The sequence below is a fragment of the Durio zibethinus genome, chromosome 24, assembly GCF_047325235.1.
Source record: "Durio zibethinus cultivar Kanyao isolate XHJ-2024 chromosome 24, ASM4732523v1, whole genome shotgun sequence".
NCBI classification, from domain to species: domain Eukaryota; kingdom Viridiplantae; phylum Streptophyta; class Magnoliopsida; order Malvales; family Malvaceae; genus Durio; species Durio zibethinus.
This window is the reverse complement of record NC_143185.1, coordinates 2,797,690-2,810,342: the sequence shown is the minus strand read 5'-3', so window position 1 is coordinate 2,810,342 and position 12,653 is coordinate 2,797,690. Positions and strand designations below refer to the sequence as shown.

The following is a 12,653-nucleotide window of genomic DNA, read 5'->3' as shown; positions in this document are numbered from 1 at the left end:
ATTTATCGGTTATTATAAATATAATTGTAATGGTTATTATTAATATTTTATATTTAAAAAATTATACATTTTTTTACAAATTTTAAAACATTTATTTAAATAATTAATTTTTATTTATTTAATCTACGTTATGTGTTCATAAGCTAGTGCCTATCATTAAATTAAGGAAAAATCACCTTCCAAATTTTGTAAAAAGAAATAAAATGGAGGACAGTTTTGTAATTCCAAAAAATGTTGCGATCACGGATTCGAAGCGATGACATTCAACATCCACGGCGGTTACTTGGAAGCGATCGTGAGAGGTCATAGGGCGGGGCTCTTAACCGCTGCCGATTGCAACAATCTTTGCCAATGCGAAACCCTTGACGATATCAAAATGCACCTCTCCGCCACCGAGTACAGCCCTTATCTCCAAAATGGTATCTTTTTCTATTCCTATTCCCTCTCTTTATTCATGGTCTCCAATTTAATTGCTTTTTCAATTTCAAATCTACTAAGGTAATTCATTGATTTTAGTTTGACTTGAATCGAAATTGATATTAATTACAACTTTGGAGAGTTAATTTAAAGCACGTATTGTTAAATTTTTTATTTATAACACTTGCTGATGCTTTGCAGAACCTTCACCATTGCATACGACTACGATTGTCGAGAAATGCACACTTAAACTTGTTGATGAGTATAAGCATATGCTATGCCAAGCTACCGAGCCATTGTCCACTTTCTGAGAGTATATCATGTATGTAAAAATATGTTCTTTTTGTTTCTTTGTTTGAATTGCTTGAGAGATGTCGATTTATCCTGCTGTTAGATACAGGGATGGCATTGATTTATTTCACATCATATGATCTAGATTTGATTTAATTGAATATTTGCAGTGTGCAGCTTTCTTTGTAACATTAGTCTTTTTTTAGTACTAGGCATAAAATGCTAAGTGTTAATTCAGTAACACCTGAGCACTGGGGGTTCTGACATAGTGGCATGAATTGTGCACATCTTTATGCTGCTTAGCGGTTTTGTCAACTATTTAACCTATTAGTAGGGGAAAAACCAATCTGATCTAATATTTCCTTAAAGTTAGAAGGGGTTGTTTGTTCCCCTCATCCTTTGATATGGTTAATCAATTTTAAGCTCAAGATGGAAAATAGCTGCCTGAATGGATGGGCTCGTTTGAGTTGTCTCATGGATATATGGAAAACTATCTGTTAAAATGGTGTAGAGAAGCAGTTTGATTAAAAGGTTTTTGTGGATTTAGTGTCAACCAAAGAGAAGCTAACATTTTGATTGTTCCATTCAGGTATGGTCACATGATTGATAATGTTGTCTTGATTGTTACTGGAACATTGCATGAGAGAGATGTTCAGGAGCTTTTGGAGAAGTGCCATCCTTTGGGCATGTTTGACAGGTAATCTAACACCTGGATAGAGATCAGATTAGTATCTGACCTCTCATAATACATATGCTCATTTTTCTTTTTGTCGCTGCTTCAGCATTGCAACCCTGGCAGTTGCTCAGAACATGCGTGAACTCTATAGATTGGTTCTTGTTGACACTCCACTGGCTCCATACTTCTCTGAGTGTATAACGTCTGAGGTACAGTACAGGGTTCTAACAACTTCTCTAATAATGTTTCGCCATATTAGTTTTAGTCTTTGATTCTGTCTGTATGTATCTGTCTCTGTATAAGCATGCATGTTAGACTGTTAGTACCGGTGCTGAAGGACTATTGTTTTTGTTGAATTATTTCATTTTCTAAGCCTTTGCTTCTTGCATTCATTCATCTGGTTTTTCTCTAGGACCTTGATGACATGAACATTGAAATTATGAGGAACACTCTCTACAAAGTGTATCTTGAAGATTTTTACAAGTTTTGTCAGGTAAGGCTCCGAATAAAGGAAAAAGGGTGACTATTTCTTTTTTGGGTGTGCAAGTTGTTATTTCCTACCTCCTTTTAAGCTGAACATTTTTTTCTCATAGAAACTTGGTGCTGCAACTGCAGAGATCATGTCACCTCTTAGCCTTTGAGGCGGATAGGAGGGCTGTCAATATTACCATTAACAGGTACTGTTACTTGTGGAAATGATTTACTTCCTAGCTATTTCTTGTTTTACTCATGATACTTTCTTAACTCAGATTTTCTGATAAGCATGTTTGGTCCAGTTTACCTTTTGCAGCATTGGCACTGAACTTACTCGTGATGATCGTAAGAAACTATACTCTAATTTTGGTCTGCTGTAAGATCATTCTCTCATGCCTGATTAGGTTTTTTTACTTTATAGATAATTTTGGAGTATTGATCTCTGACAATGCTGCTTCATGTTAAACAGTTATCCTTATGGTCACAAGGAACTTGCTGTCTGTGAGGATATCGACCAGGTTTGTTTAATTTGTTATGCTTGCCTAAATGAATTTACTTCTAGTTCTTAGACTTATGCTTGGGTTGCCGTCTAGGTTTGAGCTGTGATGGAAAAATATCCCCCATACCAATCATTTTTCTCTAAATTTTCTTATTGAGAGAGCCAGATGCTTGACAGGGCATTTTACGAGGAGGAAGTGAAAAGGCTTTGCTTAGCTTTTGAGCAACAGGTTTGTACTTGAGTTCTAAGGCACCAATGATTGCTGTCACTATAGTAAACAAAGAAAAGCACAGCAGCATCATATTCTTGATTTTATTTTTGTTTTTCCCTCTTTTTATCATCAAGGAAATAACGTATTGGATTTTCTCTGATTTGCTTTTCTTGGACAATATAGAGCAGTTCCATTATGGTGTTTTCTTCGTATACATGAGATTAAGGGAGCAGGAGATCAGGAACCTGATGTGGATCTTTGAATGTGTGGCTCGAAACCAAAAGTCTAGGGTTCATGACAGTGTTGTCTTTATATTTTAGATGATCTATTGCCTTTTGCTTGATCAGCTGTAAATTTTCCTTCCTCTCACAAATTCTCCACCCATATTTTCATTGGTGTGGTTTAGCTGCTTTATTTCCAACATTTGTGGGTTAAAGAATAAAAATTCCTTTATATATGTTGTATTCAGAATGGATCCATTGTTCCCCATGTGTTCCTTACCCTACCTTGGATGACACCTGAACTACAGAATTGGTCTGTCGCATACCCTTTGATGTGTAACTTGAGGCTGTTTTTTAACCTTATTTCTTGAAGTCGCAGTTTATGAGAAAAAAAAAATTGCTAACGCTGGAACAAGAATACATGTTTTAGTCACTGAATCTAGTGCTCGGATTCAAAGAGTTAGGCTTTATTTGGATGAGAAAAAGTAGTAAAAATTACTGTAGCTATGATTGAAAAAAAAATTTAAGGAGAAATTTATGTTGATTTGATCTTACTAGAGCTTGTATTTGGATTCAACTTGTGATGGAATTCAAATGGGGATTTAGTCGTGTAAGATTGCTCAAAAAATCAATTACTCGGAGTTTGAATTTAGCTCCTGTCTCCAGTCAAGTATGATGGTTGTTCCTTGAGAAATTTTGGATTAAAGAATTTGTCTTACTACATATGTATCAGGCCATTTGATTCATATTTTAACTTGTTAACGTAGGATTGAGATCTCAGCATTTACTTTTCAAAATTTTCTAGATTCCTACGAAATAGCAAAAAAAAAATATGTTGTGCCCTCAACATCCACCATGTTCTGATCATAACTGGTTGACCTCAAAAAATATTGAAATTCAATGTTCATTGATACGGGACTGTCCCAAGACCTTTTTAAGTACATGTTGGCTGCTTTGGAATTGGAGTCAAGCATTTTACACTTAATTAATTTAAAAAACGTAACTCAAATTTATCTAAATTAACCCATTAATTAAAAAAAAAAACTGAATTCAGGCTAATAATTAATCATTAATTCTGGGAATAAATGAGATTATAATTAATAAAACATCAAAGTATTTATCTATTGAATTCAAAAGTTAATTCAATTGATTCATGCAATCACTTTTAAGATAATTTTTATTAGATTTGAAATTAAAATTTTAGCATATGCAATCTTTTTTTTTATCTTCAAATTATGATATTCTTTATTTTTAAAAAAATATTTATCAATTGGATTCCAACTATGATCTTGCTGTAAGCAAAAGTGCTAGAACAATGAATGTGTATCGATCGAATCTTTGGAAACAAATTTATTTTAAGCAACTATATATAGTACTGTTTCTTTCACCTTCAAAGTTGATATGCAGGTCCAAAAAATCTCGGAGATATCATTGTTAAAAGGGATTGCACATGCTATAGGTTTGATCTTTTAACTTCTATACTAAAACAATTATTATATGTATTAATATTATTGATCCTTTTAACAAGAAAAGTTTGGCACCAAACATTGAGATTGTTTCATTTTAAAATGCTTGCACATGCTAGGGTTTATCTCAAACTATGAAATCAGTGTGCCCGATTAGTTTGAAGTTATGTTAGTGGTTGTGAATGAAAAATTATAAGATATTACACACATGAAAGAGTGAGGTTTATCAGGCGGAAGAGAATTGCTTCATCATATATAAATATAAATGGGATAATACTCTATTTGGCCATTGAACTATTGTAATTTTTTTAATATGGTACTTAAACAAAAAAAATTTTTCTAATTAAGTACCTAAACTTTATTTCTATGTATTAAGTTACCCCAACCTCTTAATATCATTAGAATAACTCTGATATAACACTTAGATACTGATGTGAATGACATATGACAATGATGTGACTGTTATACGTCATTTTTAAAAACTAAAAAAATAAAAAAAATTTTATAAATTTTATTTAATTTCTTTTTTAAAAAATATGTGACAATCACATTTAAAATCATATAATAGTCATGTGTCATCCACTTCAATATTTAAATATCACATTAGCATTATTCTAACATTAAAAGAGTTAGGGAACTTAATATATGAAAATGAAGTTTATGTATCTAATTAGATTTTTATTTTTTTTTGAGTTTAGGTATCACATTAGAAAAAGTACAATAATTTAAGGGTTAAATAGAGTATTATCCCTATATAAATATATATGGTTTGAGATCAATATATGCTATTTTTACGTATAAATTTATTTTTTGATATTTGAAGTGTTAGGATTTAAATTTTGTTCATTAAAATTAAGAATTAAGTATTCTATCAATGAAACACATAAATTTAAATTATATTTTATTTGATACATAAAGAATGGAGATTCGCTTACACAAAACAAACTCTAGGCCTTGTGGCTCTCAAAATATCATCTTGCATAAGTCTATTTAAAGCAATAAAAGGAGACAATAATTTTACTACATCATAGGTAATCTCATAAGCTAAATTTACCAAAAAATTCGTATAGCAATTAATCTCTCAATAAATATGAACAAGAGAACGTACTATTGTAGTCCAATTGGAGAAGCTGTTTACAACAATATAATAGTCATTTATGATTAACTTTTGGTGTGTTAGATTGAGTTAAAGATGATGTCTATTGCCACAAAAATTGAAGGAATACCACGTGAATGACAATTTGCATGTAGCATTCGACGAAGCCGCCAAAAATGCAGAACAGTGCAGCAGCAGTAGCAGCCTTGATGTAAGATTAATTATACGAAAAAATTTAAAAGAAAAAAATGTGGTGAGACAATTAGCAGTAATTAAGCATATTATACCATCACTTGAATTTATCTAAATTAACCCATTAACTAAAAAAAATGGATTCAAGCTAACAATTAATAATTTATTCTAGGGATAAATGAGATTTATAGTTAACAAAGCATCAAAGTATTTATCGATTGAATTCAGAAGTTAATTCAATTAATTTATATGATTATTTTTTAAGAGATAATATTTAATAGATTTGAAATTCAAATTTTAACATATGCAATCCTTTTTTTATTCTCAAATTATGGTCTCTTTTATTTTAAAAAAAATATATTTATCAATTGGATTCCAACTATGATCTTGCTGTAAGCAAAAATGCTGCAACAATGAATGTGTATTGATCGAATCTTTGGAAACAAATTTATTTAAGCAACTATATATAGTACCGTTTTTGTCACCTTCATAGTTAATATGCAGGTCCAAAACATCGTGGAGATACCATATTTAAAAGGGATTGCACATGCTATAGGTTTGATCTTTTAATACATATACTAAAACAATTAGTATATGTATTAATATCATTGATCATTTTGCTTTTTCAACTTGTTAACAAGAAAGTTTGGCACCAAACTTTGCGATGGTATCATTTTAAAATGTTGCACATGCTAGGGTTTATCTCAAAGTATGAAATCAGTGTGCCCGACTAGTTTGAAGGTTATGATTTTGAATGAAAAATGATAAAATATACGTGAATGAAAGAATGAGGTTTATCAGATGGAAGAGAATTGCTTCATCATGTATAAATATATATATATATACATACATACATGATTTGAGATCAATATACACTATTTTATATGTATAAATTTGTTTTTTTGGTATTCGAAGCAATAGAATTGAAATTCTGATCATTAAAATTTGGAATTAAGTATTCTACCAATAAAACAAACGAATTTAAATTAGATTTTTTTAGGTACATAAAAAGTGGAGATTTGCTTACACTAAACAGCTTCTAGGTCTTGTGACTCTCAAAATATCATCTTGCATCAATTTATTTAAAGCAATAGAAAGAGACAATAAGTTTACTACGTACATCATAAACACTCAGGAGCTAAAATTACGAAAAAAATCCATACAGTAATTGACCTCTCAATAAATATGAACAAGAGAACGTACTATTGTAGTCCAATTGGAGAAGCTGTTTACAACCATATAATAGTCATTTATGATTAACTTTTGGTGTGTTAGATTGAGTTAAAGATGATGTCCATTGCCACAAAAATTGAAGGAATACCACGTGAATGACAATTTCCATGTAGCATTCGACGAAGCCGCCAAAAATGCAGAAGAGTGCAGCAGCAATAGCAGCCTTGTTGTATGATTAATTATACGAAAAAATCTAAAAGAAAAAATGTGCTGAGGCAATTAGCAGTAATTAAGCATATTATACCATGACTTGAAAAAAGCTGTATCTACAACTTGAGATGATTCCGTTCTTCATTCTTGGCTTGTGAGTTTGAATTTTTGTTGCTTTGAATCACATGCATGCATATTCAAATTGCTTGTTGCTTGGGAAAGGGAGTGATCTACTTTGGTTTCTGAAGGAAAGATCCCTTCCTGATTCACTTTGCCACTCACAATTTCAATATTATTATGTTTTTTATTCCCCCAAATCATCAATATTCCATCATAGTTCAGGAGCAAATTGGCAGTTCTACATTACTAGGAACAATTATGGGGAATTCATTTTTAAGTGCAATGAAAATAATATTATAAAAAAAGGAAAATTCGTACTTGGGTATATACCGTATATTGAAATGGAAATATATTAATGATTACTGGTTTATTAAAAAATAAATAATGTTCGATGTAATTTTTTTAACGAAATCCTGAAATTTTTAATTATTATCAAGTGTAATAAAAAAAATAATGAGATACTGAAAATATTCATAAAAGATTTTTTGGCCTTTTTATTTTTTATTTTTGGTTTTATTTTTGTCTTTTTTTTCTCCCATTATCCTACACCATGAGGATAAATTAGATCTAGTTATACGATAAATATAATTAATTCATTACATGAAATAATATTTAATTTGAAAGAAATCAACGACCATTTATTATTTTGCATTCTAGTACACCTAACTATTATATTTCCCAAACAAATTGTAAAGTGTAACTGATGAATAGATTTCAATAGTTGATGAATTCTATTGTCTTTGTTACATTTAACAATTTCTTTTCTCTGATCCATTATATTAGAAAGATATTTTTCATATTCGAGTTTTTGTTTAGTAATTAATGCATAATTTTTTACTGAAAATATAGGCTTAATCTCATCGTTTTGTCAAAAAAAAAAAAGTTTTAAGGCATTTCCCTTAACAATCATCCCTTATTTTGAATTTGTGAGGGTAATAATGTAATTTAAGCATGGTAAATTGCAGGTCAAACATAAACTTAGTTTCAATTATTCTATCAACATTAAAATAATCAAATCATCACACAAAAATCGTCATAGACGCACAGACACACACAAATTAAAAAAAAAAAAAAAACACGTGATGTCACGTCAGGCGCTACCATGTGCGCAGCAGTTGAACGCTCCACTCTACGATGACGCCATACTACAGGTCATTGCTATCTGACTGTTTCGGTTAACTGCCCAAACAGTCTCTCGAACTCCCTGTTAAAGTAAAGGTAACTGTATCTGTTAGATATTAATTTTTTATGATTATATTCAAAATAAATTTTTATTATTAATTCATTTTAAATTAACATTAGCATAGGATTAAAATTTAAATTATGCTCTATTGTTATGTAAAGTTATCTTTGTTACATGATAAATTTTTGTAACTAATATTCATGATAATGATCTCTTAAAATATATTTATGATTATAACCTATTAAAGTAATGCTATTGTACATATGTAAATATTATATTTTTTATAATCTTATCAATTAATTTTAAATTAAAATTTAATTGTCAAATTGATTATTATGAGTTTATTGAAATAAATTTCGGATATATTTCAATTAAACTCAACACATTTTGTTACATTCAATCTAAGGTGTGACAAAAAATAATTTGGTTTGAACTATTTAAATTCGTCATTAGGAATTTGTAAATAGTCATGTGTTCTGTTCAATAATTCTTAATTTTTATTATCAAAATTCAATTATTGATCATTTCCAATAAATTTTTTTTTTTTATATATTTGATAAACTCAAATCAAGTTAGTCTGTAATTTTTGTTTTTGTGAAAGACAAATCCCACCTTTATTTTGGCATTGTCCAATAACTTTAGAAACATGTGCATCTAAAAACAATCTACTGTTATACCGACGATTAAGATTGGAAAATTATAAATTAGGTCAAATACTTCAAGCCACTCTCAATTATTAGTTTTTAATGATATATTGATGTGATAATTAATTTTTTTATTTAATCATTTAAGTTAAAAAAATATTTTTTTAATTCAACCATTAGTTTTTAACTATATATAGACATGACATACATAAGTTATCAAATACCATGTGATATTGATACATTATTTTTTATGTCAATTATCAATGTATAACGTGATATGATCGTTGACATAATAGTATCAAGTAAGTATCATTATAAATTAATGATAGAGAGATAAAAAAATAATTACTCAAATTTAAATTAAAAAATTAATAATTAGATTATTAATTTAAAAACACTCATATAATTAAATATTTTAACTCTATAAATTACAGTGGCATGATATGTCACTATTCTTAAACTTTCTCGAGAAAGAAAGGAAGGAAAAATCACATCTAGAAAGTACATATATTTGTTGGGCTCACATTAAGAAAGAGAAGGCACATTCCTTATGGCTTCTTTGAGGGAGAGACATGGCCAGGGGCATTGTTTCACAGCCATAGCAATATGCAAAGAAATCAGTTTATAATATTTATGTACGTATTTATGTATATTTGTACGAACATTTTGGTATATTTCTCGTACAATAAAATATTTATATATCTATTTAAATCACATGGCCGGTTTTATAATTATTCTTTTAATTTCTGTTTTTTTTTTTTTTCAATTTTGTTTTCCTTAATCAATAGGTCTGGCATGCGTGGGCTTGGGGTCAATTAATTCATGCATCTAATTAATTTTTTGGATTCGGAACAAAAGGAAAAACAAAAGCTTCCAGAAAACCAAACAAACAAAGAAAACGACACAAATTTCTTCACACGTGAGCTTAAAGTAAAAAAAAAACATATTCTTGGTTCATAATAAAATCCCATCCTAAACAATTGCCATGGCCTTATAATTTCTTGAGAACTTGAGATAATTCTATATATATATATATATATTGATATAAAAATAATAATAATATGAAGATATATATGAAAAGAAATTATATTAAAATTTAAAATTTAAATTTATTAAATATCATTTAAAATTGATATTATCTAATATCTAATAAATATTTAATTTTTTTATAATTTTATATTTAAGTTGGGTCCATTCATTTACTGTCAATTAATTTTAAGTTGGATGCATAATATGATATCAGAGTCGAAATTTTTTTCTGTTACTTTTTCTAAATTTTATCATATAATAAATTTTTTTTTATCTCTCTCTACACACGTGATGAAGAACTTGTTAAAATGATGTTATCTCATATTTAATAAATATCTAATTTGTTATAGGTTTATATTCAAATTGGACTTTCCTACTTATTATCAATCGATTTTAAATTAAAAGTTTAACATATCGTATTTAAAAAATGGTTACATAAACTATTTAAATTAATAGAAAACATCTCAAAAGTAGCTATCTCACGGGTGAAGCATAGGTGTGAATGTCCGTGGATGTATAGCAATGTGATCAATCACCTCTGTAATCTTCTAGCTGTTATTAAAAACATTTCATTTGTTCATGCCCGTAGCCTAGAGATGTAAATCACTTTGCGAATTCTCTAGCTAAGATGGCTGTGAACTGAGCCACTGGCTTGTTAGCGTGGCTGTAACTTGATGTCTCAAACGTTCCAATAAAATTTTACCTTAAAAAAATTATTTAAATTAATAAATATTGGATATATATATATTTATATATATATATATATATATATTCTCAAAAAGTCTATTAAAACTTCCTTCAAACCAATAATTAGCCCCAAAACAAGGTGAGGTTCCACTAGTCAATCCTTGCTTTAGCTAACAACCTTAAAATATATAGTCAAAGGCAAAAAAATAAGGTGAAACAATGTTAAATGAATAAATATAATTAATTCGTTTAAGCCAATGAGGAATTGGCTTACTGGCAAGTAGGAATCTTTGAAACTTTAAGGTCTAAAATTTAAATTTTATTATGTGTGGGTTTGGTTTAACTTTATGTTAGATTTGTTTAATTAGAATTTTGTTTGTTGATTTATTTATTTATTTGATTATTTAATGATTTTTTATATTGTAACTTGTACTTGTAATTAAATTCATTTAAGAAAGGTGTTTTTTTTTTTAAATTTTTTTTTGTCAAATATATTCAACAAATTAAGGGATACCCATGCACCTTTTTTAGCATTGAAATGGGGTCCAAGAAAAATGTACTAAAAGAAAAAAAAAAGTGGTCCATAAGATATGATTAATTAGGGGAAAGTTTCCTTAACATCATATCAATCAATTATATTATAGAACATTTAAAATGGGTATAAGAAAGTTTGGCCAAAAAATATGCTCCTAACCCATCTCTTCCTCAATATTTTCATTTTTCTTAAACCTTTAAAAGAAAAAAAAAAGTTAAACTTTAAATATATGGTCCTCAAAATTCTTGAGACAATTTATTAACATTATTATTTATTCTCCACATTACCATGTTTGGTCGAAAATAGGTTATCAATGTTTATGAGCTCTTGTCCTTAAACATTTATATATTTATATATATATATTTAGAAAAAAAAAAACCCAATTTTTGTATGCTCAAGATAGATAAATTGCTTAATTCTCAAATCAAAATGAGATAGCACTTGAGCTTAAGGTCAAAAAACATATTCTTGGTTCATACTAATAACCCATCCTAAACAATTGCCATGACCTTATAATTTGTTGAGATAATTCTCTTTCTATGTATATATATAAAGGAAGTCGTAGTTTGAAAAAATAAGTATCATATTTTTAAAATAATTACATTAACTATTTAAATTAATAAATATTAAAATTATATATATATTCTCAAAAAAGTCTATTAAGACTTTTTTTTAAAACCAATAATTAGCCCCAAAACAAGGTGAGGTTCCACTAGTCAAGCCTTGCTTTAGCTAACAACCTTGAAATATATAGTCGAAGGCAAAAAATAAGGTGCAACAATGTCAAATGAATAAATATAATTAATTCATTTAAGCTAACGAGACCTTGACTTATTGATACATAGAAGATTCTAAAATTTGAAGGTCTTAAATTTAAATCTTGTTATGTGTGGGTTTGATTCAATTTTATATTATTTGTTTAATTATATTATATTTTGTTGGTTGATTTGTTTATTTGATTATTCAATGATTTCTTATATATGAATGTAATATTTGATAATAATTGTAATTTATATTTATAATTTAAAAAAAATTCATTTAAGAAAGGTTTTTTTTTTGTTCAAACTTATTGAACAAATTAAGGGATATCCATGCACTTATTTTAGCATTGAAATGGTGGGTCCATGAAAAATGTACTAAAAGAAAAAAAAAAGTGGTCCATAAAATATGATTAATTAGGGGAAAGTTTCCTTAACATTATATCAATCAATGATATTATTGAACATTTAAAATGAGTATGAAGAAAGTTTGGCCCAAAAAAAAAAAAAGGGTATAAGAAACGTTAATATGCACCTAACATTGTTAAGAATAGATTTAATAATTATAAATACGATGATAAAATATGAAAATTAATATTAAAGCGATAAGGTTTAATTTTGATGAAAATCATATAAATTTGATAAAAATTAAAAAATATATTTCATGTTTAACACATCAGTATAAATTGTGGAATAGTAATTTAATTTCATGTTTTACACGTATTTATTACAATACAGATATGATACAAATATAAAATTAATAAATCTAAT

General features: G+C 28.2%; 1 pseudogene across 1 annotated transcript; it reads left to right on the top strand.

The window, feature by feature from the left end:
- Nucleotides 1-223: 223 nt before the first annotated feature.
- On the top strand, nucleotides 224-3,207 carry LOC111316277 (V-type proton ATPase subunit d2-like; annotated as a pseudogene). The gene is made up of 10 exons (XR_016333374.1): nucleotides 224-419; nucleotides 619-739; nucleotides 1,298-1,405; nucleotides 1,491-1,593; nucleotides 1,797-1,877; nucleotides 1,978-2,061; nucleotides 2,175-2,234; nucleotides 2,328-2,376; nucleotides 2,452-2,586; nucleotides 2,757-3,207. The product of XR_016333374.1 is annotated as a V-type proton ATPase subunit d2-like (transcript).
- Nucleotides 3,208-12,653: the final 9,446 nt, after the last annotated feature.